The sequence below is a fragment of the Onychostoma macrolepis genome, chromosome 03 (assembly GCF_012432095.1).
Source record: "Onychostoma macrolepis isolate SWU-2019 chromosome 03, ASM1243209v1, whole genome shotgun sequence".
In the NCBI taxonomy this organism is placed as follows: domain Eukaryota; kingdom Metazoa; phylum Chordata; class Actinopteri; order Cypriniformes; family Cyprinidae; genus Onychostoma; species Onychostoma macrolepis.
Window position 1 is genome coordinate 14,159,984 of NC_081157.1, and position 20,357 is coordinate 14,180,340.

A 20,357-nucleotide genomic window follows, 5' to 3' on the forward strand; every position below is an offset into this window, starting at 1 on the left:
CGGGCCCAGGAATACCTGCACTGGATGGCCAATTTCACATGTAATTTGTGTATTTTCAAAATACAAAATACTGTATTTAAATACATTTTTCCATGCAGTACTTGTATTTAAATACATTTTCCACAGTTTTTTAATTTTTATTTTAAATACATTTATGCCCATCTCTGCTGAGAATGCAAGTCTGCTGCCAGACGCTTCTCGATTTATCTGTGGTTTTTAAAGGATTAATGGAATCTCCATTTGAGTGATTGGAGTCAGTCTCAGCCTTCTGATTCTTAAGATTATGTTATTATTGGCTTTGTCTTCTTTCAAAAGAATCAGAGATATGCAGGCCTTGTCAGTGAGTTCTTCCTGTGTGGATTTTGCTGCTTGTCTGGTGAAGGTCTAGCTGTGACTCATGTTAGGTTATATACCCAAGGTTGCTTTAATGTCATTTTGCTTCCAAGATGTTGTGTTATGGCCACTTTCCTGTAGAATTTAGCTTCAACCCTAATCAAACACACTTGAACCAGCTAATCAATATCTTCGTGATTACTAGAAGGCTACAGGCAGGTGAGTTTTATCTGGGTTGGAGCTAAACTCTGCAGGACAGTGGCCCTCCAGGACTGTGATTGTCCATCCCTGGATTGCATAGTATACTTATTCTGTTGCTTTCCCTCAAATTATATTCCTGAAATTACTGACCAAGGGTGACGATCTTGCTGCGGACCCTCCATCCAAATGCTGTCCAGTGAAGTCACACAAATTAACTGTATCCAAACCATTAATTTTTTTCTTTTAAAGATTGAGCAACAAATTGAGCAACATTTAAATTCAAGACGATAGGCCTTCAACTCTGCTCCTGGGGACCCTCTGTCCTGCAGAGTTTAGCTCCAACCCTAATCAAACACACCTGAACCAGCTAAGGTCTTCAGGATCACTTGAAAAGTCAGGCCAGGTGTGCTAATGCAGGTTGGAAATAAACTTTGCAGGACAGTGAGTCCCCAAGAGCAGGGTTGAAGACCTATGTTTAAGACCATTCGCACATTATTATTTGACCTATTTAATACCTTAATCATGTTTAATAACAGAAAAATACACTTTTAAGTAGTAAAATACACCTTTTTTTATCAGTGCATAGACCCAAAATATACACTAAAAATGCTGGGTTAATAACAACCATTTGTGGGTTATTTGCTAACCCAGCACTGGTTAAATATTGGACTGAACATATGCAGGGTTATTTTGACCCAGCTTGTAGGGTTTTATACATTAACACATTTGCTGGGTTGTTTTTTGACAGTGCTGGGACAGTCAAACTATTGAAGGTTTTATATATATATAGGACAAGGACAGTTCATATACAATATATTTTTTTTTATTTAATGGCAAGTCAGTCTTTTAAAATCATAAAATAGGCTACTCAAAAACATTCTGTAAACATTTTAGGACATGACAAGGAGCAGCACGAGCAGCCACTGGAAATCTGTGGGAAGAAAACTGCTATCAGTAAGCTGTTCCAGTTCATTGAATGACAGTATTATATATTGATAATTGAAAAGTTACATCAAAAACAGCTTTACCTCATGACATCTGGTCTGGCAGACATTTAAGTTTCAACCCATCAAACACATAGCGTGACCAAAGCTGCTTTGCTAGTGCGCTGCATCAATAGTGCTGCTATTGTAGTCAGCGGAGCTCACAGAAACTTTGTTACATATACAGCTCGGCATCTTTCAGCCCTGGTCGTTGCGTTTGGCAGGAGGTAAAACTTCCATGGAGGCGCCGACACATCGTTCGCTTTGAATGTAAATTTGAATGCTGTGTTTGTAGAAGGCTAGCATTACAAGCAGACGTTAGCTGCAACATACATTTAAATAAAAAAAGGAAAAATGTGAGACTTATTTCTTCTTATTTGTAGGAAACAAATAATTTGATACAATACTGGAATACAGTAATAATTTGAAAGGAAGGTAATGTAATACGAACCTTAATTTCATTCAGTAAGTTTGCCCACAGGAACTTTTCTCTCTGGACAGAACACAGAATGACCATTGAAAAATGTATCCAGTTTTGACTGGTTTGGCACAGACTACTCATCATTGGGTTACACTGACCCAGCACTGGGTAGGTATGTGATGGGGTTCATCATTTGTATTGACAGCAAAAATTAGCCACCATCTGAGTTACAGAAAAACTACCCAACACCTGGGTAAAAATATTAAAAAGGCCCAACAGGCTAAACCCAGCATTTGTGTTAAAAAATTAGTCCAGCATTTTTTAGAATGTATATATACAAAACAAAGCTCAGAGTTGCATGTAATTTCTCAGTATTGCTCATTATTTATAAATAAAATTATGTTTTACTTCAAGGTATGTTATGAACTGCCCAGCCTGCAGTTTTCTTCAGCAGGAGCTTGAGGAAAAGTAAGTGGGTCTTTTAAAGCTTCTTGACATTTTGTTTTACTATAATTTGATCAATCTTGTCATTTTGCTTCATTCAGTATTCTGTTAGGTTTGATTAACAAGTTTATTTTGGGAAGTGTTGAAAATAAAAGGAAAACTTAGTTTCGGCTTGCACAGAGATGCAAAGTTTGAGAAACAATAATTGAATCTGCAGTACATGAACAACTAAAACAAATGCATCATTTACAAACTAAGGAAACTCTGTCTATGTCTCTTAATGTAGAGATCATACCATTGAAGAACTGAAGAAGAATTGTGAGAAACTAAGGTAATGATTCCTTTACATTATTTCTTTATATATGTTTTATAACTTCTGACTGAATAGCAGCAAAGCCTGAAGCTGCGAACCACTCTTCTGTGGCCTGTAGCACTAAGCCAGTTTGGGTTTTTACCCAGGTAAGTTTGTGTTTAGTTTGAGCAAACTCTGAGTTTTCGGGCTCAAGAAGATGGGTTGGTTTTGAGCGGGTTCCATCGCATGGTAACTTACGCATGGTAACATGAACTGCCACAGACTTCTACAAAGAATTGCGGTTCTTGAAACAAAGTTACTTGCTGGACTTCCAAAACAGGCGGAACACACGGTAGCATCCTCTACCCCAGATACAGCTATGACAAGGCTTGCAAACACTGGTATTCTTCCACCCTTATACAGGGGTGGATCTACCCCACCTGCCACCCCAGAATTATCACAGAATAAAATATAAATGTAATCAGTGTTTCATGTGCTACTATTCAGCCACGGCGATGACAGCGTAACAGAAAATAATGGCAAAAAAAAAAGTCTTTCACTAAACTGTGCACGATGGTTGCATGCGCACGCAGCGTGCCCAGTGTAGTCGGCTTCATTAACAAATAACTCTTATGAACCGGTTCTTTTTGAGTCAAAAACACAAAGTGCAGCCCATTCACTAATGGATTGTTTTTACGTTTGTTTGTGAATCAGATACTGCTTCTCGGTTTATTCAGAAGTCCTCTGAGAAATCTAATCCCGTCCGGATATGTCTGAGATTCATCCCGTAATTGTTTGGTGATCCGATTCTCCGACCACTCGCTCCACTTTCATCATGCATATAGGCCTTTCTGCCATTTATCATACGAAACAATAACATGAAATCAATAAGAAGATGCCGATCATGAAAATTAATAGCAGAGTTAGGTAAGAATCTTGTATTGCAGTTTTCTCGATTGTTAACATAATATAACTGATTTTAGTTGGCCCATTTTCCAAAACCATTAATTCAGTTCTCAAAACAAAGACACATTTCTCAAGTTTAGCAATGAGTATTGAACATTAGGTAGCAAAACTGATGACACCAATCAGAATCTCTGCATCCTAACAACAGAGAGAGGAGAGACCTGATCGGATAATATACATGGGTTTTCATTAGAAAACTTTCTGGAAAACTAGTCTTTCGTCTGGGACAGCCAAAAATCGTGCAGTGTGTCTCTGGCTTAAAAGAAGAAAGTCATATACACCTAGGATGCTTTGAGTGTGAGCAAAACCGTGACAGTAATTGTCACAAATCCTGTCCATGCACTTCCATTCACTCACCACCAGAGGTCACTCGCTCACCACATTGACTCTAACACCGTACATCACCTCAAACTACAATTCCCATCATCCATTGCACTGATTGCACATACACAGCTGAATGCACTGATCACACATGCACAGCTGAATCCCACCAGACACTCTTTGGCCGTTTCTCAAACGGAAGGCTGCATCCTCCGGAGGTCGCATTTGTAGGCTGCATACGTTACAAAGAATACCTTATTTTAATATATTAATGGTTATAAATTTGACCATTATTCTTAGTTAAGTGTAAATTGTTGTAATATGCTTTTGACTCGCAAATGTAATGCTCAGTCAACTAAAATAAACCAGGCTTGATGACGTATGCAGCCTACAAATGCGACCTCCGGAGGATGCAGCCTTCCATTTGAGAAACGGCCTTTATAAGCCTTGGACTTCCTCTCCCTCACTGCCAAGTATTGTATGCACTTATCACTCTCTTAGTGATAGCTACTCTACGGAGCCCACTTAGTTGTCTTAGTCTTGCCTTGCCTTGCCTGTTTTCCCGTGTTTATATTCTAGCCCGTGTTTCCTGGATTTACCCTTTGCCTTGCCGTTCGGACTCTGTTTGGACGATAGCTCATGTACCTGGATTATCTCTCTGCCTTGCCCTGTTGGATATTGTTCGACGATCGTAGACCCACGCTACCCTTAGATTACTCTTTGTCTTGTCTGTATTATATCTGTTTGCCATTGCCTGAACCTTGCTTGTCTTCTGACCATGCCTTTAAATAAAAGCCTGCAAATGGATCCACACATCTCACGTCTCGTCAGCCCCGTTACAGAAAGAGCTATCATTATAGTGCACTTCTGTTTTTATGATGCACAGTACACATTAGGGGTGGCACGGTACATGTATTCATACCGAACCGTCACGGTACGGTCGTCTCGGTTCGGTGCATGAGGTCTTACGACGAATACAGGCAATTCACCCCCAATCCAGAAGGGGGCGCCCGCAGTAATGCAACGCTGTTTGATAACCGCCAGCAGAAGAACAGCGAATGCCATGAGCTGCGCACTTGAAAACAAAGTCCACTAGACAGTGACCATGTGCTGATTCTGAACGCATCTCTCACGTTGACTGACAAGGGAGTATACTTTAAAGGCTTGCGCACTCAACTGTTTGCGAAATGGAGCTTTGTGCTCGAGTATCCTAACGTTACCTCTCTCATTCGGCACAAATCCAAATATTCCATAATATTTCCATATTTGCGATGTAACGTATCTGAATGCGATACATGCAAATGATAGGCTTTGTACTTCAGTCGCGTTCCAACGGTGACACAGAGGCACGCGCTGATGTTTGGCTCACTGTATTTTATTTTGATAAAGTACCAACTGCTGTCAAGTTAGCAATGCTGGAACTGATGTGTTTTGTGTGTTTTGTGTGTGTGTGTGTGTGCGTGCGTGCTCGGCGCGATCACTTCAACTGTTTCCTTATACCAGCAGAATCAACTTTAAACACTTATTGTCTTATTAATAATCACTGTATAAAGGTCTGCTTTTATTTGTGTACACTCACAATGAAAACAAAACAGATTATATATATATATATATATATATATATAACATGTAATAATATTTAGTATTTTCACATCTAGATGGAAAAAATTGTAATTTGCACTACTGTCTGTTCAAAATAAATGAAAAGAAACTGAGCATAGTAGATTCCCCCCGTTGTACCGAAATCGTACCGAACCGTGACCCCAGAACCGAGGTACGTACCGAACCGTGACATCTGTGTACCGTGCCACCCCTAGTACACATATATTAAAAGTATGTTTCAAAAAAATAAATTACTGGGTATGTAGCCTTCTTAAGACTCCTATCCAGATCACCCTGCATCAGTTAACTGTGTTGCATCCTACTAAAAGTAGCCAAATTCTATTAGGCCATATTTACAGTTTTCAAACTTCCATTTCAATTAGCCAGTGTCAAGTTCTACATCCAAACCAGAAGTTAAAACAGAAGTAAAATCTGTTTTATAATATATGGGGCATATTTGCCATGTCAAATGTGGGACAAGTTAGGCTTACACACTGATTAGCCAATGCTGACCGTGCCATATATTTGCCAAGTGGAACAAATCGTTGTTAATTTTTTTGGCAATATTTGAAATTTTATATGCGGGCCACTTAAGGCTCACAGCCACATAAGCCAGTGTTTACTGTGCCATATCTTTGCCAAAACTGGCCGAGATTTGTTTAGGATAACCGGGCTACATTTGTGGCATCATAACATACGTTTTAGGATAACAGGGCCACATTTGTGGCATCATATGTGGGCCACTTTAGGCTCACAGCCACATTAGCCAGTGTTTCTTGCAGGGCTCTGAACCGGTTAAACAAAATTTTGACAGGAACAGAACCAGAAACAAAAAAACGAAATCAAATTTTATAGTTCCAAAAAGAATCGACAATTTGAAATGGCCATTAAGCAGTTAATAACGTTATTTTATTGTTCCATTTAATATTTGAAATTTGCTGTCAACCAATCATGATGTAATAACTTGATTTAATAACTTGCGAGCGAGGACTATGCAAAGCTGGGTGTCTGTTTTTATCGGACTGCTTTCAGTCCATCCCATTCACTGTTTGATCCAATAACACTGTCTCTGTAGGGCGGAGCCCTGCCCTGCGTGGCTTCTTTCCATGCATATATTATCTTAATGCTTCATCCATCATGTGAGGAATATTTCTAATAACTTCTTATAAAAGTATTCATCATTCATACGAGACTGAAAATTCGACATATAATTCATTTCAACTTATTTCCTGCATTTAAAATAAGCTTTAACCCAATACTACACGGCTATCTATTCAAAAGACAGCTATAAGGCAAAGATCAAACTAAAACACACCATGCATAACGTAAAACACCAAGCATATATATATATATATATATATATATATATATATATATATATATAAGACATCAAACATGTTATTTGTTGATACACTTGCTCTAATAGCAATGGAAATGATTGTCTTTAGAGATCCTCTATGTAAGTTGAGTTTCATTTGTTGTAAGAGAAAAGAGGCGCACATTCTCTTGGAATGCAGTAAAGAAAAGGGAGTTGTCCTGAGGTCATGGGAATGTCCGTGGTGTAGGATTGTTGAGCGTCTGGTCAACGTATATCTGTCTTTTCTTGTTGATACCATCATTGAATTATGTCAAAGGCAGTCAGGGGATTCAGGGAGAGTCCGTGCTGGAGCATTTGCAGATCCAACGTGCTTTGTACTGTCTGTTTATTCGATGAATAAACCTTAGTCATGTAGCATTTGGACCAATCAGACACAATTTTTCATTTGATTTAACAAATGAAATTAGTTATTAGATTAACAAATAATCACAGACCCCTCACCCAATACACATCCTTGGGTGCCCCTATGTCTGTGGCCCCCCCCCGGTGCCATGGCAACCCATCAGATAACACTAGTTTTATTGCTCAAAGGAATGCAAATGGTCGAGCAACACTCACTTCATGTCCCCTTTAGGAAAAATACATTATGCCATAAAATGGACTCTTGTTTAATTAATTCATAGAAAACCCTTTCTTTGAATGAACACACATATCATTAGGTCATTGTGTATATTATTACTGCTCTTTTATATGTTTTTGTGTATTGTATACTGTTTTATGCATGCTTATAATAGATCACTAGTTAATATCACTCTAACTGTAACATGTTTGGTCTCTATCAATTCGTCTCCGGATGATCTAAGTGAGAGTGAATATTACATGTTGATACCTATGCAGCATATTAATGTCCTAAGAATCTTTAATAGTTTGTATATCAATGTCCAATCCAACCCCTTTGCAAATTACCATGCTCTGAGACAAAGGGCCATAAATCCCCCAGTATTTCCAAACTCCCGCTTGGAAATTCAGCCTTTCTCATTGGTCAAGCCCATCCTGAGAGGTGTGACTCTTCGCAGCCTTTAAAGGGCTCACACACAGCTCCACGCAAGCTTCTTCTGCGCACTCTCTTCTGCTAAAAATCCCGGACTGCTGCCCGTGTGGAGAGCCTGAGCCGGTGCCGGCGTGCCCGGTGGGCTCCAACATATCTCAGTCTTGCGGTTCTGTTAGATTCTAAAAGGATGTGAGCTAGAACTCTTCGGGACACTTAAGTTTTGCGCCAGGCTTTGCGGCCTTGACTTTCCATTCAACCAAAGCTACGCGGACTTCAGAACAAGAATAACCTCTTTGGAATTCATCACTCTTCAACCCGGAAGAACATGATCGCGAGTCCAAGACCTGAAACCATCAAGACTTTCCATCCGAGACTGCATTCCAGACACACTTCAACCATCATGGAAGTGCAAGTATGGTACATCTCACTAAACTAAACAGAGATTTATGAACGGTATGAACGGTGTTGATGGTTTTACTCAGGTGGTTAACCGACTCTTTCCATAACTACATTCTGTTTTCTCTAATGGCTTCTTTCATCCACTTTAGCTCCCCTTTTGTATATACGCGTGAGTGTATGTATATTTGTTGTTTGTTTAGATTAGTTATGTGTGTTAGCGTTTAGTTAATAAAAGTTGTGTGCACAAATTACATGAGTTTCTGGTTCTGCCTTGCAAATGAATGTCCCTTTACGATTCTGACCCTCGCTACATGCTCTAATGCATTAATACTTATTTTCTGTGGCCACGAAAATATCCTTTCTTAGAGTTGATTTGAACTTGCACTGAATGGTCGCTGGACGACCAGATCAGTTGATGGCAATTTAATTCTGCTACAGTTATCACTGTCAGCCGATATAAATAATTGTAATTAATCATAATTAATTGTAATTATTTATATACAATTCCCTTTTAAGCTAAATTTGTTACAGTCATTCAATAGTTATTAAAAAGACATACATAATATGTGCTTAAAACATGATAGTCTAATGTGTGGTTACATACATAATATAGTGTTATGCCTAGAAATGTCCTTTTAGGATGATTTTATGTGCATATGAAAAAGAAAGTCTCTGTGTAGTTCTAAGTAGGACATAGGGACATGTTCGGTGAAGACCAGAGAGAGGTTAAAAGGTCTCCTAAAGAATTTCAGTCTCAGTCTTTGTCTTGTATGGGTGGGGGAGAAATCAATCTAAAGAAGCTCGTGATTTCCAGCGTGGAATGCATGTGATGGCCATCTCTTTGACATCAGTCTTGATTACTTGTCCCAAATTTGACAGGACGTCATAAATCTGTCCATGGTACTCTGGCGCCATGAGTCTGGAGCAAGCCTAACCAACAAGCTTTCACAGAACAGCTCGCAACATTAAGACAAAAGAATACTTATTGATAAGTACAATGCCGGAAAGAGATTGTCAAATTTGGGACAAGTAATCAATCTCTTTCCGGCATTGTACTTATCTATAAGTATTATTTTGTAGAAAAAATTGCATTGTTCGTCAGCGCCACCTAGCGTGCAGGCGTGAATTAGCAGAAGGCGAACATTCGTTTCGTGTTCGGTGTGAAAGCAACATTCACGGGCGATTCGCCTCGCTTTTTCGGATCGCGCTCAGTGTGGAAAGGCCTTAAACTTAGTTCTTTCCATAGATTTTCTATTGGATTCAAGTCAGGTGATTGGCTGGGCCATTCTAGGAGCTTTACTTTCTTTCCCTGAAACCAATTGAGAGCTTCCTTGACTGTGTGTTTGGGATCATTGTCTCGCTGAAATGTCTACCCTCATTTCATCTTCATCATCCTTGTAGATGGCAGCAGATTTTTATCAAGAATGTCTTGGTACATTTTTCCATTCATCCTTCCTTCAATTATATGAATTTTGCCAGTGCTACACCATGATGTTTTGGGGTGATGTGCAGTGCCATTTGACCTCCAAGCATGGTGTGTATTATGGCATCCAAAGAATACAATTTCATGTCAACAGCACCTTTAGAAATATATTTACTGAGAAAAATGGTGATGTGTTCAATACTTATTTTACCCGCTGTCTTTAACATTCAATAATGATAAGCCATAGTTCACAGCAAAACTCAGACATCTCCATCAGGCCAAAGAGGATGCCTACAGGAATGATAGTAATCAGCCATGAGTCTTTTTGGGAAAGATGCAAGTTTTTCACACCTGGATTTGGGGATCCTCTGCCATTCCTCCTTGCAGATCCTCTCCAGTTCTGTCAGGTTGGATGGTAAACGTTGGTGGACAGCCATTTTTAGGTCTCTCCAGAGATGCTCATTTGGGTTTAAGTCAGGGCTCTGGCTGGGCCATTCAAGAACAGTCACGGAGTTGTTGTGAAGCCACTCCTTCGTTATTTTAGCTGTGTGCTTAGGGTCATTGTCTTGTTGGAAGGTAAACCTTCGGCCCAGTCTGAGGTCCTGAGCACTCTGGAGAAGGTTTTTGTCCAGGATATCCCTGTACTTGGCCGCTTTCATCTTTCCTTCGATTGCAACCAGTCGTCCTGTCCCTGCAGCTGAAAAACACCCTCACAGCATGATGCTACCACCATCATGCTTCACTGTTGGGACTGTATTGGACAGGTGATGAGCAGTGCCTGGTTTTCTCCACACATACCGCTTAGAATTAAGGCCAAAAAGTTCTATCTTGGTCTCATCAGACCAGAAAATCTTATTTCTCACCATCTTGGAGTCCTTCAGGTGTTTTTTAGCAAACTCCATGCGGGCTTTCATGTGTCTTGCACTGAGGAGAGGCCTCCGTCGGGCCACTCTGCCATAAAGCCCCGACTGGTGGAGGGCTGCAGTGATGGTTGACTTTCTACAACTTTCTCCCATCTCCCGACTGCATCTCTGGAGCTCAGCCACAGTGATCTTTGGGTTCTCCTTTACCTCTCTCACCAAGGCTCTTCTCCCCCGATAGCTCAGTTTGGCCGGACGGCCAGCTCTAAGGAAGGGTTCTAGTCGTCCCAAACATCTTCCATTTAAGGATTATGGAGGCCACTGTGCTCTTAGGAACCTTAAGTGCAGCAGAAATTTTTTTGTAACCTTGGCCAGATCTGTGCCTTACCACAATTCTGTCTTTGAGCTCTTCAGGCAGTTCCTTTGACCTCATGATTCTCATTTGTTCTGACATGCACTGTGAGCTGTAAGGTCTTATATAGACAGGTGTGTGGCTTTCCTAATCAAGTCCAATCAGTATAATAAAACACAGCTGGACTCAAATGAAGGTGTAGAACCATCTCAAGGATGATCAGAAGAAATGGACAGCACCTGAGTTAAATATATGAGTGTCACAGCAAAGGGTCTGAATACTTAGGACCATGTGATATTTAACCCTCTGGGGTCGACAAACGCGTATACGCGTTTTGAGGCAGATTTTCCTGATAAGGCTGAAATGAGCTTGAATTACTCTGCCATTTTTGATCGTACAGATAAAAGCAATACACCATTCGAATCTGTAAGGGGTCTACTTTTATTTGTATACACTCATAATAACAACAAAATTTTGTGCTTTTGAAGAATAAAGAAAACAAACAGGGTGTGCTCTCTGTCTTCTCAGTCTCCGCGAACTGTTTTTAGAAACGCGTCACTAAAATGAACTGTAACTCAGCAAATACTTCACACAGAGACATGAGAAATATATCTATAGAAAGCTTGAAATGTCTACTTTGAAATGAAGCAACAAACATTCTGTCTCATCGAAAACAAACATTCTGTGATGAAGTAATCCGTAGGAAACCAACACGATGTTCATTCTGTCCCGTCTGACTCATTATCTCTAATGAGATCCCGCCCTCGCGCGACTCGCACTGTTCATATGTAAATAGCCACGTGGTAAGTGCGCGCGTGCAAATGCCCAACACAAACAAAGAGGAGGTCCTCATCGCGCCTACTGTTTGTTTCTGGAAGACGCGCTGAGAAAAAGCAGGATTTCAAAAAAAATTACATGTTGGTCAATAGTATGTTTTAAGTAGCTGAAATAAGCACAAATATCAGGGCATGTCAAAACATCTCAAGGGCCCCAAAATGACCTCAGACCCCAGAGGGTTAACCCTGATATTTGTGCTTATTTCAGCTACTTAAAACATACTATTGACCAACATGTAATTTTTTTTGTATTCAGCACAAACTGTGCTACAATAATATGTGACCAAGATGGATGTACATGTTTGCATTTTTAGAAAAAAATATTATGCGTGGTTAGTAAGTTTTGGGGAAAAAATGTAGCTGAAATAAGGCCTTAAAACCCATACTAAATAGTCCTGACCAAGACTTTTGAGTAATCAGTCTTGTAGGCTAGCATATTTACTTCAAAATTATGTGAAAATCATTCTGCTTACTCATTCACAGAAAACAATATATTGATTTAAAATTTTCAAGACATGTTTTGCGTTCTACTTGATTAGCTTTAGGTATGTTTGATCAAGGTTGGAGCGAAACTCTGTAGAACTGTGGCTCTCCAGGACCGAAGCTGGCCACCCCTGATATAGCCCCTTTAAAGTAAGAAGATTAATATTATTTTTATGTCTCCCAGATCTGAAGCAGATATCAACAAGCAGATGCTGGAGGACTTCAAAGAAAGGTATAGTGAGTGTGTGTGTGCGTGTGTGTGTGTGTGTGTGTGCGAGTCTTTGTGAAAAGTCAGGACATAGATTTGTATAATGACAAAGGTATGACATATATTACAAGGTGAAGGTGACATCTCAGGACATTGACCCATGTCCCCACTTTTCAAAACGCTTATAAATCACACAGAGTGAGGTTTATTTGGGGAAAGTTGAAAAGCACAGTCTCCTGTAAGGGGTAGGTTTAGGTGTAGGGTTGGTGTAGGGCAATAGCACACACAGTAAGTACAGTATAAAAACCATTACGCCTATGGGATGTCCCCACTTTTCACAAAAACGAACGTGTGTGTGTGTGTTTTAAAAAGCCACTGAATTTAACAAACACTTGAAGTTTAATTTATTACTTTAATTTGAACTCATGACCTGCTGTAATGGATATCTTCTAAGAATAACCTAGTCCTGTCTGAATCGACACATGACATCCCAGATGTTGTATGACTTAACTTAATAAATTGTATAATTTAATTTACATGTCAGTCTGAATTGTGTTTAAGACTGTCATATCAGTACTTATAAAAAAATAAACAAGAGCCAGGATAAATTAATGAAAAAAATGACTTAAGCTGTGTCAGAATTCCCATACTTTTGATAAAGAACTACAAACTCTGGACGTTCTTTGGGTATACAGGTGTGTAGTGTAAATATATTCACAGTCATATCTCGAACATACAGTAGGTATAAAAGTCTACACAAACTGAATCCAAGTAAAATTATGCCTTTTCCCTTTAATGTAATATTTAAAACAATTGAAACTAAAATGCATTTGTGCCCATGGGCATGCTGGTCTGAAAACGATCTGTGTCCAGGCATTGTTGGCGCGTTGCTATTTTGAGTGAAAGATGTGGCCAAGTATGGTGATGCATTTAACCCATCCAAGTGCACACACACAGCAGTGAACACACACACTGTGAACAGCCAATGCTGCGGCATCCGGGGAGCAGTTTGGTGCCTTGCTCAAGGGTCTCACCTCAGTCGTGGTATTCCAAGGTGGAAGGTGGAGAGAGCACTGGTTATTCAATCCACCCACGACAATTCCTGCCAGACCTGAGACTCAAACCCACGATTTTCGGGTTATAAGTCCGACTCTCTATCCATTAGGCCATGACTGCCCCAGGTTTTGAGGCAACTGAAATAGACTGTGCCATTGACCAACTAAAGCCTGGTCTAAAGTCAATGGCACAATATTTTTTTTGTTATTTAAAGAGCGCGTTAGTGATATGCGCCTATAGGTAGGTGCACAACACGCATACACTCCGCACACACAGGGTTGGGAAGGGTTACTTTTAAAATGTATTCCGTTACAGTTGCAAATTACTTCATCAAAAAAGTATTCAGTAACATAATCCAAGTACCACAATATGAAAGTAAAGTAATCTGATTGCTTTTGGATTCCTTTTAGTTACATATGTAAATAGTCAAAAAAGCAATATCTAAGTAGCCTACTTTTATTTAACTATGACTTTAAAATTAAAACTAATAAAAACTATAGTAAAAACTATTTGAAACTATTAAAAATCGTGTCTTGTTTCACCATCTAGATATTACAGCCCATATGCAGACATCTAGTGGCTATACAGTTTAGTTTTATTTGTATTATTATTATTTTATTATTTCTTTTACATGTACCCTACAAGTAAAAATAAATAGTTTATATGTAACTGTCGTAGGCCAGTAAAAGCTGTTGCGTGTAAACCTCACTCCTTTGATCTCAAAATGACCATGGCCTTTAGCCTCCTTGTTAGCGCGCCCACCCCTCCCGTGCCGGAGACCCACTCGGAACAAGAATGAGGTGTGGCGGTGTGGACCCAGGGGAGTTACATACAGTGGGTACGGAAAGTATTCAGACCCCTTAAATTTTTCACTCTTTGTTATATTGCAGCCATTTGCTAAAATCATTTAAGTTATTTTTTCCTCATTAATGTACACACAGCACCCCATATTGACAGAAAAACAGAATTGTTGACATTTTTGCAATTTATTAAAAAAGAAAAAGTGAAATATCACATGGTCCTGAGTATTCAGACCCTTTGCTCAGTATTTAGTAGAAGCACCCTTTTGATCTAATACAGCCATGAGTCTTTTTGGGAAAGATGCAAAAAGTTTTTCACACCTGGATTTGGGGATCCTCTGCCATTCCTTGCAGATCCTCTCCAGTTCTGTCAGGTTGGATGGTAAACGTTGGTGGACAGCCATTTTTAGGTCTCAGGGCTCTGGCTGGGCCATTCAAGAACAGTCACGGAGTTGTTGTGAAGCCACTCCTTCGTTATTTTAGCTGTGTGCTTAGGGTCATTGTCTTGTTGGAAGGTAAACCTTCGGCCCAGTCTGAGGTCCTGAGCACTCTGGAGAAGGTTTTCGTCCAGGATATCCCTGTACTTGGCCGCATTCATCTTTCCCTCGATTGCAACCAGTCGTCCTGTCCCTGCAGCTGAAAAACACCCCACAGCATGATGCTGCCACCACCATGCTTCACTGTTGGGACTGTATTGGACAGGTGATGAGCAGTGCCTGGTTATCTCCACACATACTGCTTAGAATTAAGGCCAAAAAATTATATCTTGGTCTCATCAGACCAGAGAATCTTATTTCTCACCATCTTGGAGTCCTTCAGGTGTTTTTTAGCAAACTCCATGCGGGCTTTCATGTGTCTTGCACTGAGGAGAGGCTTCCGTCGGGCCACTCTGCCATAAAGCCCCGACTGGTGGAGGCTGCAGTGATGGTTGACTTTCTACAACTTTCTCCCATCTCCCGACTGCATCTCTGGAGCTCAGCCACAGTGATCTTTGGGTTCTTCTTTACCTCTCTCACCAAGGCTCTTCTCCCCGATAGCTCAGTTTGGCGGACGGCCAGCTCTAGGAAGGGTTCTGGTCATCCCAAACGTCTTCCATTTAAGGATTATGGAGGCCACTGTGCTCTTAGGAACCTTAAGTGCAGCAGAAATTTTTTTGTAACCTTGGCCAGATCTGTGCCTTGCCACAATTCTGTCTCCGAGCTCTTCAGGCAGTTCCTTTGACCTCATGATTCTCATTTGCTCTGACATGCACTGTGAGCTGTAAGGTCTTATATAGACAGGTGTGTGGCTTTCCTAATCAAGTCCAATCAGTATAATCAAACACAGCTGGACTCAAATGAAGGTGTAGAACCATCTCAAGGATGATCAGAAGAAATGGACAGCACCTGAGTTAAATATATGAGTGTCACAGCAAAGGGTCTGAATACTTAGGACCATGTGATATTTAAATTTTTCTTTTTTAATAAATCTGCAAAAATGTCAACAATTCTGTGTTTTTCTGTCAATATGGGGTGCTGTGTGTACATTAATGAGGAAAAAAATGAACTTAAATGATTTTAGCAAATGGCTGCAATATAACAAAGAGTGAAAAATTTAAGGGGGTCTGAATACTTTCCGTACCCACTGTACATGCATGTGTCTGTATTTATATACACATAATAAATTTACACAGTACACAAACATATATTATGTGAACAAAACCTTTTCTTTAGGATGTGATTAAAAGTTTGCTGTTTACTTTTAATCACATCCTTTTCCGAAGTATGACAAGTAATGCCGACAGGGATCTGGAAGGAGGACCCAGTTGTAGAGTGAGTGACAAGGGTTTATTGACAAAACAGACTGATACAAGAGGGTAGTGAGGTGCACATGTGATGCAACAACAGGAACACAGTAACAAAGGGAGACAGCTAGGGAACACCGCTGGGACAGCCTGGACATCAACTGGCAGAATAGCAGCAGAGGAAGTGGCAAGACCAGGCAGATGGAGAAGGCCGAGCGAGGCACCATAGAGCTGAGCTCAGATACTTGTTGACCATAGACTCTGAAGCGAACCAAGTACCAGGCAGGGTGAACCAGTGGCAGGAACTCATGAGAACAGGTCAGGACAGGAACTCTAACCATACAAAGAGACAAGACAGGACAAGGCTCCAGAACATAAAATACTCCAATGCAGGCAGCGGGATAAATAAAACAAGAGAGCTAATAAAAAGTAAAGTAACAAAATAAATAAGAAATAATTACTAATTTAACCAACACAACTAAATTGTGACCCGTTCTGGCGAAATGAGTCGGAAGTCGCAACATTCCATTTAAAAAAATTTTTTTTTTCTTTTTTTAGCTAATTTCAAAGAACAGAAAATTACATTTTTATTCATTTTACATTTTATTATTATTCAAAAATAATCTCCCAAAGTTTAGTAGTCCAGATAATTGAGTAAAGGTATTTAAATAACTATTAAATTTGACTTAGTTTTACTAAATTCGCTGGAAATGAACATTGCTTTTCTCAGTACAGTAGGGGTGTGCGATATATATCGTCTGCGATAATATCGTAATTGTTGTTTTAACGATGTGCAATTTGACATTATGGAGTATTTTGCAAAAACCAAACAAAACACCCCTACAGAGAGCACGCATTCATTACGTGAAGTCTAGTCTAGGCGTGTGCGCATTTAGAGTGTGTTCTTTCACTGCATGATTCAGTCTATTAAAATGCATTAAGAATTATCACAAAATTCAAGATATGAAGGCAGAAAAAAAAAAAAAAAATATATATATATATATATATATATATATATATATATATATATATATATATATATATATATAATTTAATATAGTTACAATCACTGAAGAGTGACATTTTTATTCAAAAATAAGCATGATTGTGATATTGATTTTATACAACAGTTCAATAAACAATAAGTTAATATTAAGAGACTTACGTTTTAGACACCATATTGCCTGTTTATGCTCCATTTCGCCAACAAAAATTATTCCAAACAGCTACAGCACTGTTTTTTGCGTCTCTGAGCAACAAGGCGATGTTTAGTTCCTGAATGAATCAACCGTTAAATGATTCGTTTCAGTCGCAACGACTGACTTGTTAACACTGACTTGCTGCCACCTGCTGGTGATTTCAATCATAACATTTTTTAAATAATTTCAAATATCAGTATTTAATGTTTTATGTTTAAAATATCAAAACATTATGCATTTGTAACTGCAGGTTAAAGCAGTCCATGTCCTAAACAAATACATGTGTACGTACATCTAAATGCCACTTCAGATGCAACTTCTGCAAAGATTAATTTTGTTGATTCTGGTTTCATTTGTTTGGTAATAGCCTAAATGCCTTTAAACTGACTGATTAAATGTAACAATTTGACTCAAAAGATTATTATTAAGTAGTTTAAGACCTTTATTAAAGGTAAAATTCAAATAAAAATCTATTTAAACTTATTTGAAAAGATTAATAATTTCTATCACTGATGTGAACTGACCACACAGAATATGAAGAATATCAAAATCTGGAGCTGTCCACGGTAGTCAGATATGAGAACAATAACACACTCTGCAAAATATCGTCTAATTATCGTTATTGAAAAAATCCCCAAAAATATTGAGATATAATTTTTTTTCAATATCGCACACCCCTAGGTGACAGTCAAGGATGCAGACACACACACACACACACACACACACACAGAGACACAATGACACACCCTCTCTCTCAAGCAAAAATGTAGCACCTCTGATTTTAGTAAATCTTTGTAAAAGTGCCTTTTAAAATATTTATTCAAATAAATACTTTAAAATAATTTGAGCTTCAGCCTGGTGTAATAGCATTTATATATATACAAATGTCTTTGGTTAAATTAAGCTGTAAAATAAATAGTTTATCCCTTTAAATGCAATGAATTTTGAAAGATATCAACAAAAAACGGGCAAAAAAACTTTAAAAGCGCTTTTCTCAGGTTTTGAATTGGAAAAAAAGGGCAGACGACCATAATTCAAATGGGTATATCTTTAAAACCATTCAAGGTATGACTTTGACTAGGATATCATTTTAAAGCTTATGGTCTCCATTATGGTCAACATTGATCTCAATGTTGACATTTGGGTCACTGTGACTCATTTTGCTGGATCAGGTCACAATTAAAGAATAACAAACAAATACAAAACAAAAGATCAGGGCCCGTATTCATGACAAATCTTAGTGCTAAGAGTTGCTCCTAGTAACAAAATTCTAAGAAAATTCTTAGAAATGTGGGTGTTTCCCTTAAAATTAAAGAAAAGATCCTAGTAAAGAAAAAAGTAATTCAGAAAGCATCTTAACCCTTAAAACCCTTCTTTAGCAGTGGACAAAATGGACGAAACATGAAGAGGGAGAAGAATTGTGTTGTTAATAAGACGCCACACATTAGATCGTGCAGGGATCATGTTTGTGACCGATTTTAGTAGAGACACGCTGACATCTCCGACACCGCACAGACATGCCATAGCGCCAGAAATGGAAGTAATCTACATTAACTACATTAACATATTTATCAACTGGAAAAATGCAACTATGCAGCAGTGATGATTTAGGTGGTAACACTTTATTTTAGGGTCTCTTAACTAGTTGCTTATTAGCATGCACATTACTAGAGTATTAGCCTTATATAAGTAGTAATTAAGCACATATTAATGCCTTATTCTACATCCCTAATCCTACCCAATACCTAAACTTAACAACTACTTTACAAATTATTAATAAGCAGCAAATCAGGAATTTATTGAGGGAAAAGTCATAGTTAATATTGAATAAGTGTTCCCTATTCTAAAGTGTTACCATTTGGGTCTGTCACAACCTTTTATAAGAAAAGAGATCACACAAACAATTACAGCACTTTCAGAACCTTATTGTGTCGCTGTTCATTCCCTATAAAATATGCTAAGTATGACAGCATGGTAAATAAAGAATATATATATATATAAAGAATATATTTATATATTAAATAAAGAATATGTATAATGTGTCTGTGTGTGAGAGAGAGAGAGAGAGAGTACAGTAAAACAGGAAAAATGATGCCTGTAATTTCAAAGTGAAGGCTTATAATAGACCCTACTCTTAAAAGTGCTCTTTTATTTCCTTCTTGGACAACCAACCAATCAGTCTTCAAAAGACTTTGTCATAGCTAGCAACGGGGTCAGCCCCGCCTCCTTACTAAGATAAAACTTTTCCTCGCTCAGAGTTGCTCTCAGATTGGTCCTGAATCACTTTTAAGCTAAGACTCCTAGTTAGACATTTTTAAGCTAAATTAGGAGCTCACTGAGAGGTATTTAAGAATACGGGCCCAGGACTAGAAAAACTGAATAAATATTTAAATAAAAGCAAAATGTTTTTTGTTTGTGTTTTCTCCCTCATGTGCCCGTATTTGGTTGTTCCTGTTCCTGTCCTCGTTGTTTCATTATTAGTTAACCTCCGTTCACCTGTGTCATCATTAGTATATCGATCTAACCTGTCTGTTCCTCATTTACCTTACCATATAAGTTGTATTCAGTAGGGCTGTAACGTCCCAGTCGATTAGTCGATTAATTGGTCGATACGGTCTGGTTCGACCAAAATTCTGATTGGTTGATTTTTGCGCTCATTTCATCAGTTTGGCGCTCATTTCATCAGGTGGAAAGCACTAATTGCTAATGGGGTGTTTTCAGAGCACCCCTGTTTCACAGGTAACAGTCTGTTTTCAGAACACCCCCATTGCTTTCACTTTTTGGATTAGCCCAACCCACTGGAGAAGAGAGACAGATAAGTAGGCTTTAGAAGGTTTGATGCTGAATATTATTTATTTCATAATAAGCTAGTGGACTCAGCGGTTTGGAACACATATCAATATACATCAGTCCTATTCTAACATGTCAACAACAAAAAATCGACAGTGTGGCAGCATTTTGTTAAAATTAATAATGGGAAAAAGGTTGAATGCAAAGTTTGCAAGCAACAGTTTGCCTTCCACAGC